Here is a 7082-nt window from a genome sequence, read left to right as displayed (position 1 = left end):
GTTTTGTTTTTGTTTTGCTATTCAATAAAAATTGAAATAAAAATTTGGGCTCCCTAGCATTTCAACCAGAAGAGCCCTTGTTTGTTTTTGTTTTGCTATTCAATAAAGCAGGTTCAAGAATAAGTGTGGTGGAGATCTCTCAAACAGAACAACCACACATTCAAGATCTCCCCACACATGTTGCATAAACATCAAGCAATCATCATGCAGAAGGATAGGGCCAAATTATGACAGAACCGCCTGAAATAACATGCTTTCAGAGGCGCTCGTCTTCTACTAGACACTAAGCACCCCAAAAGTTAGCTACATCAGATAGTTCCGTCGAGCCCACCCCAAGGGAGAATTTGAAACAATCCATGTTTTACATCCAGAATCCAATAATGAGTATGAGCTTACAATACTTAGTCCATTTCATACAACCAGAGTTCTTGGAAATTATTTATTATAATACCAAAGTTCAGAGTGCGATAATTAAGCAGCGGAATGAAAATAAGCATCTAGCGAAAATGGTACAAGGATCCTTCTGTGCCCACTAGAAGAATCCTCCAAACAAGAGCTACTCCTCAAGCTGCACCCACAATAGGGGTAAAATAAACCCTGAGTACACAATATACTCGCAAGACTTACAAGACTAGCGGGAATAGTTTTCCGACTCCAAGGAATACGATAGGCAATATGGGTTTGCTGTTTTCTTTTGTTTGCAAAACGCATTACTAATAGTTCATCCTTACAGTCAAGTTTTATTGGTAGTCATGATTACTTCATTAACTAACCATTCTAGATAAGCACCTGTTCTACTTTCAAGCAAGGATTGAGCCATCAGAACCATTTTTCCATCTTTCATCTTTTAGTTCTTACTACAGTGCTAGACCATAGCCAAGTCATACTATCTCACAGAAATGGCGATTTGTGAACTAATGTATCCCAGCTGGGTACCCTGAAACACATGCCCCATTTGTACCCTAGGCACAAACAAGACCAACCCATTCCACTTCTGTCGAGGGGTCTAGGTCCCTGTCCAAACATGGACTCCAAGCCCCCACACTTGAGACCTGGTCTCAGTATGGTGCTTAGACCTCCACCTTTCCTCGCCTCCAATCAGTCGGCCTAGAAAGAGCCGAAACCTACGATAAGAGCATAACGAGCCTTCCTACTCCCATAAGCAAGTATGTGCTCAAGATAATAAGCCTGTGGCCTGACTACCATCCACAGCAATGGACGGTCCATAATTGACACGAATAGGGAAAATAGTGTAACCAAGCTAAGCCCCGTTGGTCGCAGGACACAACCTGTTACACCCACCAATATCCATACCATATCCCTACCCTGTCTCCATTTTTCCTTTCACTCTTTTTATCATGAGAGTATTTATAATAATCACTTATTGTGAGTAACGGCAGGTTACTCATGCTACCAAAAACCTAAGCATAGCAGCTACTCAAACCTGCACTAGTAAAACTCATAGGACAGATATATCTATGCATGTGGTTTTCATAAAATTCCTATAACGTAAATGCACATCACAAATATATGTTCAGTGATTATTAAAAATAAGGGTTATGCACCGGGGCTTGCCTTGTGTAGGCGTGGTGTCAGCTGAGTCAGTCACTGGTGGCTCTGGGACCTCCACCTGCACGAGAATCTCCTCCTCGTACTCCTCGATGATCTCCTCGAACTCATGATCGTTGGTGGTCATGATCTCTGCCAACTCGTTCTCTACATGCATGCAATGATGATGCAACACTTAGCATTTATGCAACAACAACTATTAATATAAGAATACACATACTAAGCTATTAAGCTAGCTCTAATGACTAAGATACTAGCTAAGTTTCATTTTTACCAAGCAAAGTGTTGGGTTCAACTAGCAAACACCTAGCTTTACAAATGAAGGATATATGTTTATTTCTACTATTGATATAATGTATATTGAAACAAAGGGCATTTAACTACCCTTATGTTTAGTCTATTCTAAAGCTACAAAAAATATAGTGAGCACATAATAATTCAATAAAGCTACTATAAAAATTTCAAGACTGAAGCTTTCACCAATTTACCACAAAAATCTTACAATAATTCTCCTAACAATATTAAACATTTTCAAATATTTTAATAGCTCCTAGTATCAACATGTATATATATGAACTAAATACAGTAACAGATAGAGCACAATTTTAGGAACCTAACAAAATTTGTTGCACAATTTCTAGATACCTACATGATTTTATAAAATTTACCAAAGATTAGCTCAAAAATTAAATTAGAAAACTATTTCTAATTCCTAACAAAAAAATGAATTCTCCCGCGCGGCCAACACGCAAGGCCCATGCGACGCCGGCCCACATGCGAAGATGGCCCGAGGTAGGGAAACCCCCCATGTGTTGGCACTTTTGCAGAAACGCCTCCGCGCTATCCTCTATTAACACGACGACTATGCGTACTATTTCTATAGACAATGTTTTTGCAAGAAGACCCTCGTATTAACCCGTCTTCGCATCGAAGAGGTCCCTGACGCCTCCGCGTTTGTCAGTGCGGCATTGACCGGCACTGGGCCGCTATGTTGGCCAACTGGGGATCCCCTCGACCCATCTAGAGGACCGATGCTCACCTATGGGACAACGCACAATAATGGGCAACAATTCAGAGACTGGAGACAAAGCAGGGCGACCTTCCCATGTCGGCGGACAATCTGCGTTGGTGACAATGATGTTCTGGTGAGCCACGGCCCTAAGGGAGTAGTAGAGGTAGTGGGTGAGCATCAGCGACTCACCAATGACCTAGTCGAGGCTATGGTTTGGCTGGAGATGCTCCGAGCAAGGCTAGCCATGTACGCACGGTGAGCTCGGCGACGAGCCATGGCGGACACGACCGCGTCTGCGGTGTCAGGACAATGGTAGGGGTATGGCTCAAGTGCGCATGGCAAGGAGGGGTTCAGGGTGAGTCTAGTGGTGGAAAGAATTTAGCCTGAGGTGGTCGAATGAGGGCTGCCCTCGGTGATGGGCAGACTCGGCCTTATCGGCACAGCGACGGGGAAAAAGCTCCAAAATTGAAGCTCGACCGAGCGCCATTCAAGGCGGGGTGGGGACAGGTAGCTAGGCAGCTATGTGATGGAGCCAACAACATGATGAATCGACTTGAGGTGATCTCTCCCTAGTGAATTTAATTGCGCGCTCGACGGCGGCAGCAGAGGGAGAAAGGGAAAAGAGAGAGATAGGGCAGCGCGATCAGGACACCCATGCATTGCGCTATAGACAAGCCGTATGCATGTCCGACCGGTGTGGCCCGCACGGCCGTATTGTCTTAAATGACAAGGCGATGGTGGCTTGGCCACGTGCGTGTGGCAGTGGCAGCCTTGAACTGGGCCGGCAGCGGCGCAGGGGGTACAGCGGATAGGTGCGAACATGACGACGATACGATGGTAGTGGCAACGTTGTGGCGCGAGGTTGGTCGGTAGTGCAGCGAGGCGATAGCAGAACAGCGCGGCCATGGTGGCACCAATGACGACAGCTCGAGGCTGGGTAGCAGGGAGTGGGGCCAGCGTGGTGGCACAGGGTGACCGCACGGAATGTGGCCATGTGCGTGGCGTAGGGTGGCCACGCGGTGACCGCGCGCATGGCGCCAACCATCCCGAGATTGTGACGTGCACGAATTTTAAAGCACCCAAAATGACTAAATGGTTACTCCAGGAGCCAAACCATCTTCACCATGCTCAAGATGGCATATGAGACTACCAAATTGAGCTATAACACTACACCATTCCTTAACTCAATCTCTCAAAATATTTTGCTAAACATAGCAATGTCTAGTTGTTGACAGGCTTGGAAATTTTCCAAGTTTTGAGCTGAACTTGATTTCAGTTTGCAATTTCTAAGCTAGTGGAAATATTAGATAGTAATATCATTTTTCAACAATAAGTATTTCACTGTCATCTACAAAGTTTGTTCTTCAAACTTTATTTAAGTACCATACACATGTTCTATAGTATTTTCGCTTAATAAAAATTAGTTTTAAACCCTACTTGATACACATGAACTATCGAATCAACTTTTGTTTAACATTTTTATTGATCATTTTAAGTTATAAGAAATTTATCAACATAGTCTATCACATGCATTAACACATAAACATGATGTTCATAAAATATTTTAGTAAATGATTCAGGGTGTAACATCGAGGGTGTTACACAAATGCTCTAGAGAGGATTGACGAGAGGATTGACTGAACTTCTAATTCAGCCAAACCATCTCTGACTCCCCTCAACTCCTTCTTCCATGATGGTTTATGCAACACTACCCTCACTCCCTACATTAAGAAAGTTTAAAATTAAATAAATTTAAAATATAAAACAAATGATGCTCCATCTCCATGCTATCCTTTGATGAGAAGTTTGCATACTCTTTATTCCTTGCTAATATTCCTAAAATTTGTGAACAACTTATCATAGGGACCCCATTTTATCTAGATAATTGGAATATGAGATATAGTAGGATGGAAATGAAACTTGCTCACTTTTGCAAAGTACTTGGGATTTATTTATAAAATCAAAATCTCGATTAGCTTGCTCCTCAAATGATTATAATGCCTACCAAGGCCATATGATAATATTCCATGATGCAAAACCTTAGTCATATGCTGCTTGTAATTAAATTGAGCTTTGTCAAATTGTTGTGACCCTTGTTGAGATTCTCGTCATGCACCCATGATCAAGATTCATGTACACCCACAAAATAATATGCTGATTCTTACACTGAGTTACGCAAAAACATGTTTTTTCATCCACCAAATAAAATACTCCCGTCACATGTCATGAGTCTCTCTGTCAAAAGTTTTTGATGTGCCAAAAAAAGAAACTATGGGCTATGCTAAAAAGAGAAAAGAGAAAATATCCATGCCGAAGAGCATGAGAGAAAAAAGAGAAAAAAATGCATGCCAAAGAGTCTTGATTCAAAGGAGTACCTAAAATATTCAGAATTAGGAAAAATTTCAAAATTCCACACACTTGCACAATCTTGATCAAAATGTATGACTTGCATCTCCTTGGATCCGGTTTTTGACTTAGCAATATTATGTGATTCAAGTATGCCTCTCTTTCATACCTACCCAAAACTCCACAAAAAACCTTTATAGGTTGGATGAAAGGAAGGCAAATATCAAAAGCCTTTGGTGATGACTATACACATTGAGCGACCGAGTGAATCATTTTGAGGAGCAAAGCTAAACTTTGTATTTTCAAAATCAAACAAAACTCAAGTTTCTAAGCAAGAGTAGAGTAGAAAGATTTGAATCCTTACTGTTCCATTATCCAATCACTCAAGATTCTATGACAGACACTCAGAATGTTCACAGGTTCAGGTGAGGATTGGAATAACTTGTATGCATATTTCACATCAAGGAGATGACCTAGCTTAGTCCTTAGAACTTTACTTGAGGACGAGCAAAGGACTAAGTATGGGGGAGCTTGTTGGTGGTCCTTAACTCATATTTTCACCCACCAACTTTACATAAAATCCATACAAACAAACACCAAAACTTAGAAAATAGGGTTTATACTAACAAATTCCATGAGTTTTGGTGAGATAATCATTTACAGGACACATACCTAGAAATGCATATAAAAGACTAAGAATGTGTAAAGAAACAAAGCATAAATACCATCCTACATGAGCCCAAGGGGGAGAAGGCCCACTACCAGCAAATTAGGGCCCAAAAGAGGTGGAGAACAAGGCCAAACCCAAGTCAAAACATCTCAACTCTACGCAACACCACCATGGGCCAAGTCCAGGAGATCACAAGAGGCAGTCCAACAAAATTAGATTCAAGGTGGCCCACCTAGGGGTGCAGCTGCACCCCTATAGGTGTGCCTCCAGCCCAACCTTCTCTAGTTAGTTCTTACCGCCATGCCCAACGTCGGTGCTGAGGTGTTTGCCAGGTTCAATGTACCTGTATGGCGGTTTGGGGCTTTCCATGTGGGGATCCATCATATTCCATGGACATTCCCTCTTCTCCACCTATAAAAGGAGGCCCGCTCTCCTCATTTCATTGAATAAAACACTTGGGCAACAACATAAGAAATACATAATGTAGCAAGTAGAGAGAAGAGCTCCATTCATATCTTAGCTCTCTAGCTAGACTAGTTTAGGGAGTGAGTGAGGAAGAGAGATGGAGAAGTATTGGGGTTGTCGGCAACCTCCATTTGTAGCGGAAGGAATGCCAGGAATGTCAGCTCCCTCTTCACTTGTACCTCAACGGACCTAGTACTACTTGGAGTGCAATGGTTCATGTTTATCTTCGGTGGTGAGTTCTACTTTAAGATAGTCTTGTTTACTATTTACTTGCGTGTTCATCGTCTCCATGGTGGATACTCTAGTAGAGGGCTCCTGATAAAGACGGATAACCCTGTACGGCGCTAGAGTAGTAGTCGATAGCGTAGACATGGTGTCTAGGCTAGAGGCTACCTTCGTTTGCCTCGTTCCCCACGGTTGAGGGGTAGGCGGTAGGTGGTGACAGCCCTATCCGTCCCTTGTAATCCCCCATGTCCGGGTTCGGCGTAGAGCCATAGGCCAGCAACGCTTGGCAGACCAAGTGTTATCCGGTGCCCGAAGTAGGTCTATAGTGGCATAGCTATCCTAGCTTAGGATCTCTATAGTTAGAAAACCTCGCTACCCGAGCTATCTTTCTTATTGTTATCTTAGGTGAACTAGTTAAGAGACTTTTACACATCCATTCCTCGTGGAAATACGATACCCTAAATACTTCCAGGTGAAATGCTACAACGGTAATTCCGTGTGCTTGCAGATTATTTCTGTATGCATTAAGAAATACCAACAATTATGTGTACCAGTTATAAATGAGGCATGGAAGTTTGCATATGGAATGGTCTCACTCTTGAAGCTTGGTCAATCAAAATAAAGAATGGTATTCATAATTACGAAGACAACAATATAAATGAAATGGATATATTGTGCACATAGTAGTTGATTCGGAACAAGATCTCACTTCAATACTACAGATTGATCTTTCATTGTTGCCACTTTCACAACCATAGCGATATAAGCGTCCTTGTGATACTTTCACCATCGGTT

Source organism: Miscanthus floridulus, chromosome 1, assembly GCF_019320115.1.
Source record: "Miscanthus floridulus cultivar M001 chromosome 1, ASM1932011v1, whole genome shotgun sequence".
NCBI lineage: Eukaryota > Viridiplantae > Streptophyta > Magnoliopsida > Poales > Poaceae > Miscanthus > Miscanthus floridulus.
Note: the sequence above shows the minus strand (reverse complement) of the source record.